Genomic DNA, 16067 nt, shown 5'->3' on the forward strand with positions numbered 1-16067 from the left:
CTGAGAAAAAGAGAGATAAACTACTACAGGATCCTGAGGGCAGAATTCGAGAGATAAGTGATACGATAAGATGAAACAACATTAGAATAATTGGGATCCCAAAAGAAGAAGAAAGAGAGAGAGGGGCAGAAGGTATATTGGAGCAAATAATAGCAGAGGACTTCCCTAATGTGAGGAAGGAAACAGACATCCAAATCCAGGAGGCACAGAGAACCCCTCTCAAAATCAATAAAAATAGGTCAACACCCCGACATCTAATAGTAAAACTTATGAGTCTCAGAGACAAAGAGAAAATCCTGAAAGCAGCTCGGGAGAAGAGATATGTAACCTATAACGGTAGAAACATTAGAATGGCAAAAGACCTATCCACAGAGACCTGGAAGGCCAGAAAGGACTGGCATGATATCTTCAGAGCACTAAATGAGAAAAATATGCAGCCAAGAATACTATATCCAGCTAGGCTGTCGCTGAAAATAGAAGGAGAGATAAAAAGCTTCCAGGACAAACAAAAACTAAAGGGATTTGTAAACACGAAACCAGCCCTACAAGAAATATTGAAAGGGGTCCTCTAAGCAAAGAGAGAGCCTAAAAGCAGCATAGATCAGAAAGGAACACAGACAATATACAATAACAGTCACCTTACAGGCAATACAGTGGCACTAAATTCATATCTTACAATAGTTACCCTGAATGTAAATGGGCTAAATCCCCCAATCAAAAGACACAGGCTATCAGATTGGGTTAAAAAACAAGACCCATCAATATGCTTTCTGCACAAAACTCATTTCAGACCCAAAGACACCCCCACATTGAAAGTGAGGGGGTGGAAAACCATTTACCACGCTAATGGACACCAAAAGAAAGCTGGGGTGGCAATCCTTATATCAGACAAATTAGATTTTAAAACAAAGACTGTAATAAGAGATGAAGAAGGACACTATATCCTACTTAAAGGGTCTATCCAACAAGAAGATCTAACAATTGTAAATATCTTTGCCCCTAATATGGGAGCAACTAATTATATAAGGCAATTAATAACAAAAGCAAAGAAACACATCGACAACAATACAATAATAGTGGGGGACTTTAACACCCCCCTGACTGAAATGGATAGATCATCTAAGCAAAAGATCAACAAGGAAATAAAGAGTTTAAATGAAACACTGGACCAAATGGACTTCACAGACATATTCAGAACATTCCATCCCAAAGCAACGGAATACACATTCTTCTCTAGTGCCCATGGAACATTCTCCAGAATTGATCACATCCTAGGTCACAAATCAGGTCTCAACCGGTACCAAAAGATTGGGATTATTCCCTGCACATTTTCAGACCACAATGTTTTGAAACTAGAACTCAATCACCAGAGGAAAGTCAGAAAGAACTCAAATACATGGAGGCTAAAGAGCATCCTACTAAAGAATGAATGGATCGACCAGGAAATTAAAGAAGAATTAAAAAAATTCATGGAAACCAATGAAAATGAAAACATAGCTGTTCAAAATCTTTGGGATACAGCAAAGGCAGTCCTGAGAGGAAAGTATATAGCAATACAAGCCTTTCTCAAGAAACAAGAAAGGTCTCAAATACACAACCTAACCCTACAGCTAAAGGAGCTGGAGAAAAAACAGCAAATAAAGCCTAAACCCTGCAGGAGAAGAGAAATAATAAAGATCAGAGCAGAAATCAATGAACTAGAAACCAAAAGAACAGTAGAACAGGTCAACGAAACTAGGCGCTGGTTCTTTGAAAGAATTAACAAGATTGATAAACCCCTGGCCAGACTTATCAAAAAGAAAAGAGACATGACCCAAATCAACAGAATCATGAATGAAAGAGGAGAGATCACAACCAACACCAAAGAAATACAAAAAATTACAAGAACATATTATGAGCAACTCTATGCCAGCAAATTAGATAACCTGGAAGAAATGGGTGCATTCCTAGAGATGTATCAACTACCAAAACTGAACCAGGAAGAAATAGAAAACCTGAACAGACCTATAACCACTAAGGAAATTGAAACAGTCATCAAAAATCTCCCAAGAAACAAAAGCCCAGGGCCAGATGGCTTCCCAGGGGAATTGTGCCAAACATTTAAAGAAGAATTAATACCTATTCTCCTGAAACTGTTCCAAAAAATAGAAATGGAAGGAAAACTTCCAAACTCATTTTATGAGGCCACCATTACCTAGATACCAAACCAGACAAAGACTTCATCAAAAAGGAGAATTACAGACCAATATCCTTGATGAACATGGATACAAAAAATTCTTTCTTGATCAAAACTCTTCAGAGTATAGGGATAGAGGGTACATACCTCAATATCATAAAAGCCATCTATGAAAAACCTACAGCGAATATCATTCTCAATGGGGAAAAGCCGAGAGCTTTTCCCCTATGGTCAGGAATGCGGCAGGGATGTCCACTCTCACCACTGCTATTCAACATAGTATTAGAAGTCCCAGCCACAGCAATCAGACAACAAAAAGAAATCAAAGGCATCCAAATCGGCAAAGAGGAAGTCAAACTCTCACTCTTTGCAGATGATATGATACTGTATGTGGAAAACCCAAAAGACTCCACCCTAAAACTGCTAGAACTCATACAGGAATTCAGTCAAGTAGCAGGATATAAAATCAATGCACAGAAATCAGTGGCATTCCTATACACCAACAACAAGACAGAAGAGAGACAAATCAAGGAGTCGATCCCATTTACAATTGCACCCAAAACCATAAGATACCTAGGAATACATTTAACCAAAGAGGCAAAGGATCTGTACTCAGAAAACTATAAAATACTCATGAAAGAAATTGAAGAAGACACAGAAAATGGAAAAACATTCCATGCTCATGGATTGGAAGAACAAATATTGTGAAGATGCCAATGCTACCTAGAGCAATCTACACATTCAATGCAATCCCCATCAAAATACCATCCACTTTTTTCAAAGAAATGAAACAAGCAATCCTAAAATTTGTATGGAACCAGAAAAGACCCCGAATAGCCAGAGGAATGTTGAAAAAGAAAAGCAAAGCTGGCAGCATCACAATTCTGGACTTCCAGCTCTATTACAAAACTGTCATCATCAAGACAGTATGGTACTGGCAAAAAAACAGACACATCGATCAATGGAACTGAATAGAGAGCCCAGAAATGGACCCTCAAGTCTATGGTCAACTCATCTTTGACAAAGCAGGAAAGAATGTCCAATGGCAAAAAGACAGTCTCTTCAACAAATGGTGTTGGGAAAATTGGACAGTCACATGCAGAAGAATGAAACTGGACCATTTCCTTGCACCACACACAAAAATAGACTCAAAATGGTTGAAAGACCTCAATGTGAGACAGGAGTCCATCAAAATCCTAAAGGAGAACACAGGCAGCAACCTCTTCGACCTCAGCCACAGCAACTTCTTCCTAGAAATATTGCCAAAGGCAAGGGAAGCAAGGGCAAAAATGAACTATTGGGATTTCACCAAGATAAAAAGCTTTTGCACAGCAAAAGAAACAGTCCACAAAACCAAAAGACAACTAACATTACCAGTGGGACAAAGTATTTGCAAATGACATATCAGATAAAGGGCTAGTATCCAAAATTTGTAAAGAACTTATCAAACTCAACACCCAAAATAATAAAAAATAATCCAATCAGGAAATGGGCAGAAGACATGCACAGACATTTTTCCAAAGAAGACATCCAAATGTCCAACAGACACATGAAAAAGTGCTCAACATCGCTCCGCATCAGGGAAATCCAAATCAAAACCTCAATGAGATACCACCTCACACCAGTTAGAATGGCTAAAACTAACAAGTCAGGAAACGATAGATGTTGGCGGGGATGCGGAGAAAGGGGAACACTCCTACCCTGTTGGTGGGAATGCAAGCTGGTGCAACCACTCTGGAAAACAGTATGGAGGTTCCTCAAACAGTTGAAAATAGAGCTACCATATGATCCAGCAATCGCACTACTGAGTATTTACCCCAAAGATACAAATGTAGGGACCCGAAGGGGTACGTGTATCCCAATGTTTATAGCAGCAATGTCCACAATAGCCAAACTGGAAAGAGCCAAGATGTCCATCAACAGATGAATAGATAAAGAAGATTTGGTATATATACACAATAGAATATTATGCAGCCATCAAAAGGAATGAGATCTTGCCGTTTGCAATGACGTGGATGGAACTGGAGGGTGTTATGCTGAGTGAAATAAGTCAATCAGAGAAAGACATGTATCATATGACCTCACTGATAGGAGGAATTCTTAATCTCAGGAAACAAACTGAGGGTTGCTGGAGTGGCGGTGGGGTGGGAGGGATGTGGTGGCTGGGTGATAGACATTGGGGAGGGTATGTGCTATGGTGAGCACTGTGAATTGTGTAAGACTGTTGAATCACAGATCTGTACCTCTGAAACAAATAATGCAATATATGCTAAGAAAAAAAAAAAGAAGGAGAAGATAGCAGGAGGGGAAGAATGAAGGGGAGTAAATCGGAGGGGGAGACGAACCATGAGAGACGATGAACTCTGAAAAACAAACTGAGGGTTCTAGTGGAGAGGGGGGTGGGGGATGGGTTAGCCTGGTGATGGGTATTAAAGAGGGCACATTCTGCGTGGAGCACTGGGTGTTATGCACAAACAATGAATCATGGAACACGACATCAAAAACTAATGATGTAATGTACGGTGATTAACATAACAATAAAAAAATTTTTTAAAAACTACATTGGACGATACTGAGGGATAAGCTTAGCAAACTTTAAAAAACTATAATCAAATATTACCAAAATTGAATAGGCTATTTATAAGTGTATTTCTTATTTAAGAAAAATATAAAGAATATTTTACTTTTGCAAAAAAATACATTCTAGATCTGACTCTGTGGTTAATATTCAGTGAGACATTATGAAAGCCCTTTATTCCTGTTTTACAATATCATTAAAATATGGATAACATAAAAAAATGAAATACAATGAAAGGAAACATAAAAATAAAAAATGTATATAATGTATATATAAAATTTTTAAAAAGAATTGAAAAATAAGAAAATAACTGAAAAAAATAATACTAAAAGGATTAAGAATATTAAAAAAAAAAAAACTTCAGATGCTATATACTGTTTTCCCTAAGGGCTGAAGCTTTTAGCTCTCTATGAGCAGTAAATTTGGTGTGAGCCAGATGTTCTTGCTGGTCTTCTGGGGGAGAGGCCTGTTGCAGTGATTGTCAGGTGCCCTTGCCCTTATGGAAATGCACCTCCCTTACCAGGGAGCTGGGATCAATGTAAGCAGCTCTGGTTCCACTACGTAGTGCTGTTTGGCTCCCTGAAAGCTTTCAGCACCAATTGGCAGGATGAAAATGGCGGCGCCCCAATCTCTAGCCCTGGAGCTGAAAGTTCATGCCCCCTACTTTTCAGTGAGCTCTCATAGAAAAGCAGTCAGTCTTATCTCCCTGGTTTCTTTCTGTTCACCCGGCCTATGACCAAGCATTTTTATCTTGGACATGCAATTGAGTTTTAAAACTCCAAATTTTAGACTCCTGTGGTGTAGACCCATGCTGTTCCTACTTGGGGGGGCGGTGGTGCCGTAGGTCTTGTGAGGCTTCTACCTTTTCCTGGATCCCTGTCAGGAAAGTGGTTGTATGACCATGCAGTGGTTTGCAATTGATGGCAACACAGAGCAGAATCTGGTGCCTATACTGCCTGTTCTCAGCTGGCTTCCTTGCTTCTATACCTGGGATCTCTGCCACACTTTAGGCACTCCATTCTTCCTGTGACCCCAGAGATCCTGAGACAATACCGTGCCACCTGGGATTCTGCCCTACTTTGCCACCTGAGCACCCTTAGGCCAGGCACATCCTCCACTGTTGGAGACTTCTAAAAGTTCTAATCTTGTACTCCGCTGCTTATAATACTTTGTGGTAGCCTCTGTAAGCAGGCTCCCTCCCTTCCCCAGCATCCTCTGATATATCACCCCATTTTCAAGTCTCTGCACCTCCTACCTTCCAAAAAGTGGTCACTTTTCTATTTGTAGAATTGTAGCATTTCTTTTCTCAGACCTTTGATTGATTTCACACATGTTCAGAAAGATTTGATAACTATCTAGCTTTATTTGGACCAGAGAAACTTAGGGCCCCATCTTAACTCTGCCATCTTAACTCTGATTTGGATATGAGATTTTATTTCACGACAATAAGATATTTTGGAACTAGATTGAGGTGGTAGTTTCATAAAATTGTGAATGTACTAAACGACACTGTATTGTTCACTTTAAAATAGTTAATTTTGTTATGTGAATTTTATATCACTTTTTAAAAAATCTATTTAGTAATGCCAGAAATCCTGGCAGTAGAAGTTGGAGATTCCACCTGAGCCCAAAAGTATACTCGTGCTGCCTGTAGCCTTGAATGTGATGGCAGCATATGTCCTTCCCCAGGGCCAACCCTCATTTTAGCTCATTTTAGCCACTCTTTCCCTCAAAAGAAAATTTTAACTGTCAATTTCCTAGCTACATCTGTCCTGGAGACTTATATTGTTTGGCCTTTGCCATCTTTAGCTGAGCAGATGTTTCATTTTAGATTGGCTTTCTGGTCCTGCTCTATGGATGCCATGATACCTGCCTGATCTCTATAGGTATTAACTTAGAGCTTAGGCTGAGATGTAGGCCTTCAGTACACTAAGGCTTATTGACCAATGGCTTGTGAGATAGCTAGCCTAGCAACATATTTTTTCATCCAGAAAGTCAAGTAGCTGTAATTTGCCTTTGGGAGGGAGGGCTGGATTGTAGTGTCAATCCAGTGGGATGCCATAGCCTTCACTAGGACAGAGGGGGAAAAAAGAGAATGAAGGGGATTGGGGGGGGGTGCAGCATACACAGAAAGAAAAATCATCCACTACCACTCTTTTAAATTCAGTTCAATAGTGCCAGAAATCTAGGCATTAGGTATAGAAGATTCTATCTCAGTCAAATAATTTATTTATGCTGCTTATAGTCTTGAAGTGGGAGGGCAGAACCCCATGTGGTCTATCTCCAGATCAATCTATTCAAAAATTTTTAAGGCTCTTGCTTATAACTTCATTTGGGGAGAGAATAAGGGTTTCTGTAGCCAAAAAAAAAAAAAAAAAGAAAAAGAAAAGAAAATGAAAATCGTTGATGCGTATGAAAGATACAAGATTCTAGAGATTGGAAACTAAACAATAAGTTCTGTATACCAACTTATTCTCCAGGGGTATGTTCAAAAAGGTAATTCTTTTTTAAATTTAATTTAATTTGTTAGTCACCATACAATACATTATTAGTTTTTAATGTGGTAATCCACGATTCATTGGTTTTGTATAACACCAAAGTGCTCCGTGCAGTACATGCCCTCCTTAATACCCATCACTGGGCTAACCCATCCCCCCACCCCCTCCCCTCTAAAACTCTGTTTGTTTCCCAGAGTCCATAGTCTCTCATGGTTCATCTCTCCCTCTGATTTCCCCCCTTTCATTCTTCCCTTCCTTCTCCTAATGTCCTCCATGCTATTCCTTATGTTCCACAAATAAGTGAAACCATATGATAATTGATTTTCTCTGCTTCAGGTATTTCACTTAGTATTATCTCCTCCAGTCCCATCCATGTGGATGTAAAAGTTGGGTATTCATCCTTTCTGATGGCTGAGTAATATTCCATTGTATATATGGACCACATCTTCTTTATCCATTCATCTGGTGAAGGGCATCTTGGCTCTTTCCACAGTTTGACTCTTGCAGACATTGGTGCTATGAACATTGGGGTGCATATGGCCCTTCTTTTCACTACATCTGTGTCTTTGGGGTAAATACCCAATAGTGCAATTGCTGGGTCACAGGGTAGCTCTATTTTTAATTTTTTGAGGCACCTCCACACTGTTTTCCAAAGTGGCTGTACCAGCTTGCATTCCCACCAACAGTGTAAGAGGGTTCCCCTTTCTCCACAACCTCTCCAACATTTGTTGTTTCTTGCCTTGTTAAATTTGCCATTCTAACTGGTATAAGGTGGTTATTTCAATGTGGTTTTGATTTTAATTTTCCTGATGGCTAATGATGATGAACGTTTTTTCATGTGTCTGTCTTCTTTGGAGAAGTGTCTGTTCATGTCTTCTGCCCATTTTTTGACTTGATTATTTGTTTTTTTGGTGTTGAGTTGGTTAAGTTCTTTATAGATCTTGGATACCAGCCCTTTATCTGTAGTGTCATTTGCAAAATCTTCTCCCATTCTGTGGGTTGCCTCTTTGTTTTGTTGACTGTTTCCTTTGCTGTGCAGAAGCTTTTTATCTTGAAGAAGTCCCAAAAGTTCATTTTTGCTTTTGTTTCACTAGCCTTTGGAGATGTATTCTGAAAGAAGTTCCTGTGGCCAATGTCAAAGAGGTTACTGCCTATGTTCTCCTCTAGGATTTTGATAGATTCCTGTCTCACACTGAGGCCTTTCATCCATTTTGAGTTTATCTTTGTGTATGGTGTTAGAGAATGGTTGAGTTTCATTCTTCTGTGTATGGCTGTCCAATTTTCCCAGCACCATTTACTGAAGAGACTGTCTTTTCCATTGCATATTTTTTCCTGCTTTGTCGAAGATTATTTGACCACAGAGTTGAAGGTCCGTATATGGGCTCTCTATTCTGTTCCATTGGTCTGTATGTCTGTTTTTGTGCCAGGACCATGATTTCTTGGTGATCACTGCTTTGCAATATAGCTTGAAATTGGGCAACGTGATGCCCTCAGCTTTGTTTTTCTTTTTCAACATTTCCTTGACGATTTGGGGTCTTTTCTGATTCCACACAAATTTTAGGACTGTTTGTTCCAGCACTTTGCAAAATGTCATTGGAATTTTGATCAGGATGGCAGTGAAGTTTTAGATTGCTCTGGGTAGCATAGATATTTTAACAGAGTTTATTCTTCCTATCCATGAGCATGGAATGTTTTTCCATCTTTTTGTGTCTTCTTCAATTTCTTGCATGAGTGTTCTGTAGTTTCTAGAGTATAGATCCTTTACCTCTTTGGTTAGGTTTATTCTGAGGTATCTTATTGTTTTGGTGCTATTATAAATGGAATCTTTTCTCTAATTTCTTTTTCTACAGTTGCACTGTTAGTGTATAAGAAAGCAGCTGATTCTGTGCACTGATTTTGTATCCTGCCACATTATGAATTGCTGTATGAGTTCTAGTAATTTGGGGGTGGAGTCTTTTGGGTTTTCCACATAAAGTATCATGTCATCTGTGAAAAGAGAGAGTTTGACTTCTTCTTTGCCAATTTGAATACCTTTTATTTCTTGTTGTTGTCTGATTGCTGTTGCTATGACTTCTAGCACTATGTTGAACAATAGTGGTGAGAATGGGCATCCAGGACATGTTCCTGATCTCAAGGGAAAGGCTCTCAGCTTTCCCTTAGGAAAGGGATGATATTGAGGATGACATTCACTGTGGGTTTTTCATAGATGGATTTTATGAACTTGAGGAATGTTCCCTCTATCCCTATACTCTGAAGAGTTTTAATCAGGAAAGGATGCTGTATTTTGTCAAATGCTTTTTCTGCGTCAATTGGGAGGACCATATGGTTCTTCTCTCTCCTGTTATTAATGTGTTCTATCACGTTGATTGATTTGTGAATGTTGAACCACTCTTGCATCCCAGGGATAAATCCTACTTGGTTGTGGTGAATGATCCTTTTAATGTATTGTTGGATCCTAATAGCTAGGATTTTGTTGAGCATTTTGGAGTCCATATTCATCAGGCATATTGGTCTGAAATTCTGCTTTTTGATGTAGTCTTTGCCTGGTTTGGGGATTAAGGTAATGCTGGCCTCATAGAATGAGTCTGGAAGCTTTCCTTCTGTTTCTATTTTTTGAAACAACTTCAGGAGAATAGGTATTCTTTTTTCTTTGAATGTTTGGTAGAATTCCCCAGGGAATCCATCAGGCCCTGGACTCTTGTTTTTGGGGAGATATTTGATCACTGCTTCAATCTCGTTACTGGTTATTGGCCTATTCAGGTTGTCAATTTCTTCCTGTTTAAGCTTGGAAGTTTATAGGTTTCCAGGAAGGCATCCATCTCATCCAGGTTGCTAAGTTTATTCGCATAAAGTTGTTGATAATAATTTCTAATAATTGTTCCTATTTCCTTGGTGTTAGTCGTGATCTCTCCCCTTTCATTCATAATTTTATTAATTTGGGTCCTTTTTCTTTTCTTTTGGATAAGTCTAGCCAGTGGTTTATCGATCTTAATTCTTTCAAAGGACCAGCTTCTAGTTTCATTGATCTGATCTACTGTGTTTCTGGTTTCTAATTTATTGATCTCTGCTCTAATCTTAATTATTTCTCTTCTAATGCATGGTTTAGGCATCGTTTGTTGCTTTTTCTCTAGTTCTTTAAGGTGTAGAGTTAGCTGGAGAATTTGGGATTTTTCTGTCTTTTTGAGTGAGGCTTGAATGGCTGTGTATTTCCCCCTTAGGACTACCTTTGCAGTATCCCATAGGTTTTGGACTGATGTTTTCGTTCTCATTGGTTTCCAGGAATTTTTTGAGTTCTTCTTTGATTTCCTTGTTGACCCAAACATTCTTGAACAGAGTGGTCTTTAGCCTTCAAGTGTTTGAATTTCTGCCAAATTTTTTCTTGGGATTGAGTTCCAGTTTTAAAGCATTGTGGTCTGAGAATATGCAGGGAATATCTCAAACTTTTAGTGTCAGTTGAGACCTGATTTTTGACCCAGTATGTGGTCTATTCTGGAGAACGTTCCATGTGTGCTCGAGAAGAATGAGTATTCTGTTGTTTCAGGGTGGAATGTTCTGTATGTATCTATGAGGCCCATCTGGTCTAGTGTGTCATTCAAAGCTCTTGTTTCTTTGTTGATTTTCTGCTTCAGTGATCTGTCTATTGCTGAGAGTGGAGTATTGAGGTCTCCTACAATTAACGTATTGTTATCAATATGACTATTTTGGTAAACAGTTGGCTTATGTAGATGGCTGCTCCCATGTTGGGGGTGTAGATATTTACAATTGCTGGGTCTTCTTGTTGGATAGAGCCTTTAAGAATGATACAGTGTCCTTCTGTGTCTCTAACTATAGTCTTTAGCTTAAAATCTAATTTGTCTGATATAAGAATTGCTACCCCAGCTTTCTTTTGAGGTCCGTTGGCATGGAAGATGGATCTCCATCTCTTCACTTTCAGTCTGGATGTATCTTTAGGTTCAAAATGAGTCTCTTTTAGACAGCATATAGATGGGTCCTGCCTTTTTATGCAATCTGCAACCCTGTGCCATTTTATGGGAGCATTTAGGCCATTCACTTTGTGAGTGATTATTGAAAGATATGAATTTATTGTCATCATGTTGCCTGTGAAGAACTCGTTTTTATAGATCGTTTCTGTAAATTTCTGTTCTATATCACTTTTGGGGTCTTTCTCCTTTTACAGAACCCCCCTTAATATATCCTGCAGGTCGGCTTAGTGGTCACATATTCTTTCAGTTTCTGCTGGTCTTGGAAGCTCTGCATCTCTCCATCCATTCTAAATGACAGCCTTGCCGGATAAAGTATTCTTGGCTGCATGTTCTTCTCGTTTAGTACCCTGAATATGTCTTGCCAGCCTTTTCTGGCTTTCCAGGTCTCTGTGAATAGGTCTGACATTATTCTGATGTTCCTCCCTCTGTATGTAAGGAATCTCTTCCTCCTAACTGCCGTTAAGCTGGTTTCCTTGGTTCTAAGATTTGCGAGTTTTACTATTACATGCCAGGCATTGGTCTGTTTTTCTTGATCTTGGGAGGGGTCCTCTCTGCCTCTAGGATATGACTGTTTGTTTCATTCCCCAGATTAGGGAAGTTCTCAGCTATGATTTGCTCAAATATATCTTCTAGTCCTCTCTCTCTCCACTCCCTCAGGGATTCCAATAATTCTGACATTGGAACATTTCATGGTGTCACTTATTTCTGATTCTATTTTCATGGATTCTGAGTTGTTTTTCCCTGGCCTCCTCTTTTCCTTTCTTGTCTATTAATTGGTCTTCTAGATCACTAATTAGTTCTTCTTCTTCACTTACCCTAGGTGTTAGATGATCTAAATTAGATTGGATCTCATTGATAGCATTTTTAAGTTCTGCCAATTCAGCTTTCATTTCTGCCCTTAGAGACTCTATGTTGCCATTAATTGATTTCTCCATTCTAGCTATTGTCTTCACAATTGCTACCCTGAATTGCATCTCCGACATCTTGGTTATATCTGCATCCATTTATAAATCTGTGGCATAAATCATAGTCTCTGAGTCTTTCCTATTTTGGGGGTTCCTCCTCCTAGTCATTCTGTTGATGGGTGGTTGAGGGAATGTATAGAGTCCAAATTATTGACCACAATCCAAGCAAGGTGCACATGTTTTCTAGGGACCTTAGGGTTGCTGGCCTCTTGTTCTCCCAGCCTGTCTTCTGTGGGGAAGGACCTGCTTCACTGTTACTCAGGCAACCCTGTTTGGACAGAGTTGCCCTGCCCCCTGTGGCGGGGGACGGGCTTAGTGAAAACCATTTTGGGGGGGCTTCTGTTCTCTGGCGGCTTTCCCTGGTCGCTTTCCACATCTCTTCTGAGAGTCAGAGCAGAAGAGATCGTCTCCAACCCTCTCCCTCAGGGCATAGAAATCACAGTCTGTTCTTCAGTGAGCTCTCCAGGCCACACTGTCCATTTCTGTCTGTGCTGCTATAAACTCAGCATCCTGGGTTGTGCACCCCCTCAGCAGTGCTCCCAGTCCTCGCCCCCAGGTCAGGGCACATCTCTGCCCTTTGTGCTTCTAAAACCGCCAGCCTCCCCCAGTTCACACGCGTGGCTCCACCGCTTTGGGTTTCCATCTGGGGGGCTGCCCTAAAGTCCTTTCCCCATCGCTACCGGTCTGCGAGTCTGTGCTCCCTCCCCAGCACGAGAGTCTATCACTCACCGGCAGTGTAGGATCCAATGGCTCGGCTCCCTCCCCCTTCCATTTATCCTCCGATATCTGCCCGCAGACTCACGGCTCCCCACTTCATACCTCGGAACTAACTGCCTGCGATATTCTGTTTGTAGAGATCCATATCTATCTTCTTACATCTCAGGCTGATTTCTTGGTGTTCAGAGTGGTCTGGTAGATACCCAGCTCAATTTTGGGGATGGTTGGAATAGGGACCCCTACTCCTCCACCATCTTTTCCCCTCCTCAAAAAGGTAATTTGTAATTGAAGTAACGTGTCACTTAAGGATAAGTCACTTAAGGATAAATTGAAGTAATATGTCACTTAAGGATAAATTGAAGTAACACGTCACTTAAGGATAAGTCCATTCAACTATTGAGTATCAACCATTCAAGAAAACAAACATCCGTTTGATCTACAGAAAAAAAACAAGTCTCTTATTTGATATTCAAGGCCCTCTGGAATTTGCCTCATCCCATGTATCTTACCTTTCCTTCACACAGCTTGCCGAAACAACCATCAGTGTGACCTAAATCAGGTTCCCAGAATGAGAGAGAGAAAAAGATACATGTGCAAGTGACATATTAAGTAAGTATTCCTGGGAGAATACAAATTTCAGCCTGGATGCAAACTGTAAATTTGTCCAGACACAATGCAAAGTGCTGGGCTTTCAAAACATCCCACCAGTAAGTCATTGACCCAGAGCAGCCCTGGCCAGATGTGAATTCCCTGGCACTTGCAGCTTTCTGGATAGGAAGGCAAAGCAGCCCCTTGGGGCAAAGAAGCCCTCAAGGAGTTCTCCAAAGAGAGTCTAGGGTGCAGGTCCTTAAGTGCAAGAACATAAAAGCTAGACCAGGGCACAGCAAAATGGTGAAAGAGATCTGAAGTGGTATGAGTGGCTTACAGACCGATTTCCCCCACACTGGCCTTAGTTCTGAATCCTCATCAATCCCGTGTGCCCTGTCTAGGTACAGTAAACATGCTTGCTCTCTTCTTTACCCCCGCTTTACCTGTGCTGGAGTAATAGGTTTCATTTGAGTCACATTTTTTTAGATGTTTTTAAATACTTCAGCTATAATTCTCATAATTTTTCTACTCTTTGTTCTATAATAAAAGGAGTCAATTCTGCCCAGCACTCCTTTATTGTGGTTTCTCTTATTTTTTTTTTTTCATTTTGATTTACATCTTCACTAACCAAAGGAAAGGTAACATTTTGTCAGGGTAGCTCATCATTGTTGCATTTCTCAAGTTTTTTCATGCTTCAGATTGTCTTTATATTCATTTTGCCTTCAATGAAACACTAACAGAATCATATTTGAGGGTCACACTTTCATTCAAAACTTTGTAAGCATAATTCCATTATTGAAGTAAGGTGAACCTTTGGATATTTTTGTGCAGTATTCTGATGCCAGTGTAATGTTTTCTGCCTTATAAATTGTTTGTTTTCTCTGTCTGATGCTTGACTAGTTAAATTTTTAATATTCAATAATTTAATCAGAATATATTCCAGTGTTAGTATGTAAAATCAGACTTCCCCAAAATCTTGTTTCTCTTGTGTTGTAAATTCAAATTTTTTGCTTTATTTCAGGAAAATGTTCTCTCTCTATATTTTTTCCATTATGCTTTTTGAATTTTCTTCAGAATCACCAATTTTCTTCATATTGAATTGTCCTTGACTGCTTTCTCTATTAGCTTTTCTCTGTTTAATGGCTTTGTCTTTTTATTAACTGTTATTGTGAGTATAAAATTGTTCCTCTACATAAGTAATTTGTATCATGCTGTATCTATGTTGTCTTTTTCTGTTTATAATTATTTATTAGCTTTGGTTTTGTTCTTAGTTAGTTTCCTAGGGCCTGAAATCTTCCATTCCATAATGCTGCATTATTTTAGCAGCTCATTTTTTGGCTTTTTGTCATGTATTTTAAATGTCCTGTCATTCCAAGTACGTGTGAAAAATTTCTTTCCATTGTTAGTTTATATTTTTCTTGAGTTGGCTGCCTTTTTTGGGCTTATTTTACATATTATGTCCTTTTCTTTTAAGCCCAACCTCATACTAAATTTGCATTCTGTTTTTTCATTATATTCATGCATGTGTAGCTCTGTGTCCCCCTTGTTTCTTAAATCTAATGTGACTAGTTGGGGTGGGGTTTGACTCCTCAATCTTTTCAGTGGAAATGAAGGGCAATGAATAGGACAGAAGATAGTTTGATGGCCAGTCTTCCTTTCTGGTGGCACCATACATAAACAACATTATCTTATTTTTGTGTGCCAATATTCCCAATTCTATTTTACACCAAAAGGAAGACCAGATATTACCATTACATACTGGTATTTGCTGTGTTTGGTAAATCTTGTAGCAATGAGGGGCATAAAACATGGTTCAACCCTCCTTGCTGATCTCATAGCAACAATCATCTGGTTGGTTGTTTCTGAGCCTCCTTCTCTGGCTTCCACAATTTCCATGCCTAGAGCTCCATCCATGCTGCTCATCTCATGTGGTTAAACTTTCTGCAGTTTCTCCTATATATTTCAGATGTTCACTTTGCTCTTCAGTCCTTTCTCTTCTGTTTTGTGATTTTAGGGATTTTAAAAAGAATTCGTGGTCCACCAAACTACCTTTTTGTTTTCAAGGGAAATCACATTATACGTTTTACTATCTTTTCCATTATTTCTAGAGTTAGGGCCAGGAATAAGACATTTCTAAGTATTCTGAATTAAAATTAAAAATCAACCTCCTTCTTATTTACTTAGTAAGATATTAAGTACTTTTCTGAGAGTTCTCGGTAAGCACTCTAAGTATGTTCATTCTGTCTTCTTTGAATCTTTTGTATTTATCTTTGAACTGGAGGGGTATATCACTTTACAGAGATGCTACAAATCAATATACAAAGCTATTAGTGTTTTCAATGAACTATTTCCCTTCCAACTACTTTCTAAATGCTTTCAGCATTTCACCTTGAATCACAACTTTAGTAATACACAATTTCTTATGTTTAGACACACAATACTCAAGTATTTTTTGGTTACAATATGCTGCTTACATCAAAACTCCTAACAGAAACTGTTTTTTTTTTTTCATGGACATGCAGTTACTAAATTCTAATTTAAAATTATATCTTTAAAAAAGGG

The 16067-nt window shown here is 39.2% G+C and overlaps 1 protein-coding gene across 2 annotated transcripts in view; it reads left to right on the plus strand.

The window, feature by feature from the left end:
* Positions 1-16067, plus strand: part of LOC113924821 (arylamine N-acetyltransferase 1) — a 44465-nt gene that overhangs the window by 14936 nt on the left and 13462 nt on the right. The window contains exon 2 of one of the 2 annotated variants that reach the window (XM_027599086.2): positions 13442-13526. The exons of the other annotated variant lie outside the window; for it this stretch is intronic. The gene's annotated coding sequence lies outside the window, so the exon portion shown is untranslated. The remainder of the gene's footprint in view (positions 1-13441; positions 13527-16067) is intronic. 2 annotated transcript variants of the gene reach the window in all.

This window comes from Zalophus californianus, chromosome 2 (assembly GCF_009762305.2).
Source record: "Zalophus californianus isolate mZalCal1 chromosome 2, mZalCal1.pri.v2, whole genome shotgun sequence".
Lineage (NCBI taxonomy): Eukaryota > Metazoa > Chordata > Mammalia > Carnivora > Otariidae > Zalophus > Zalophus californianus.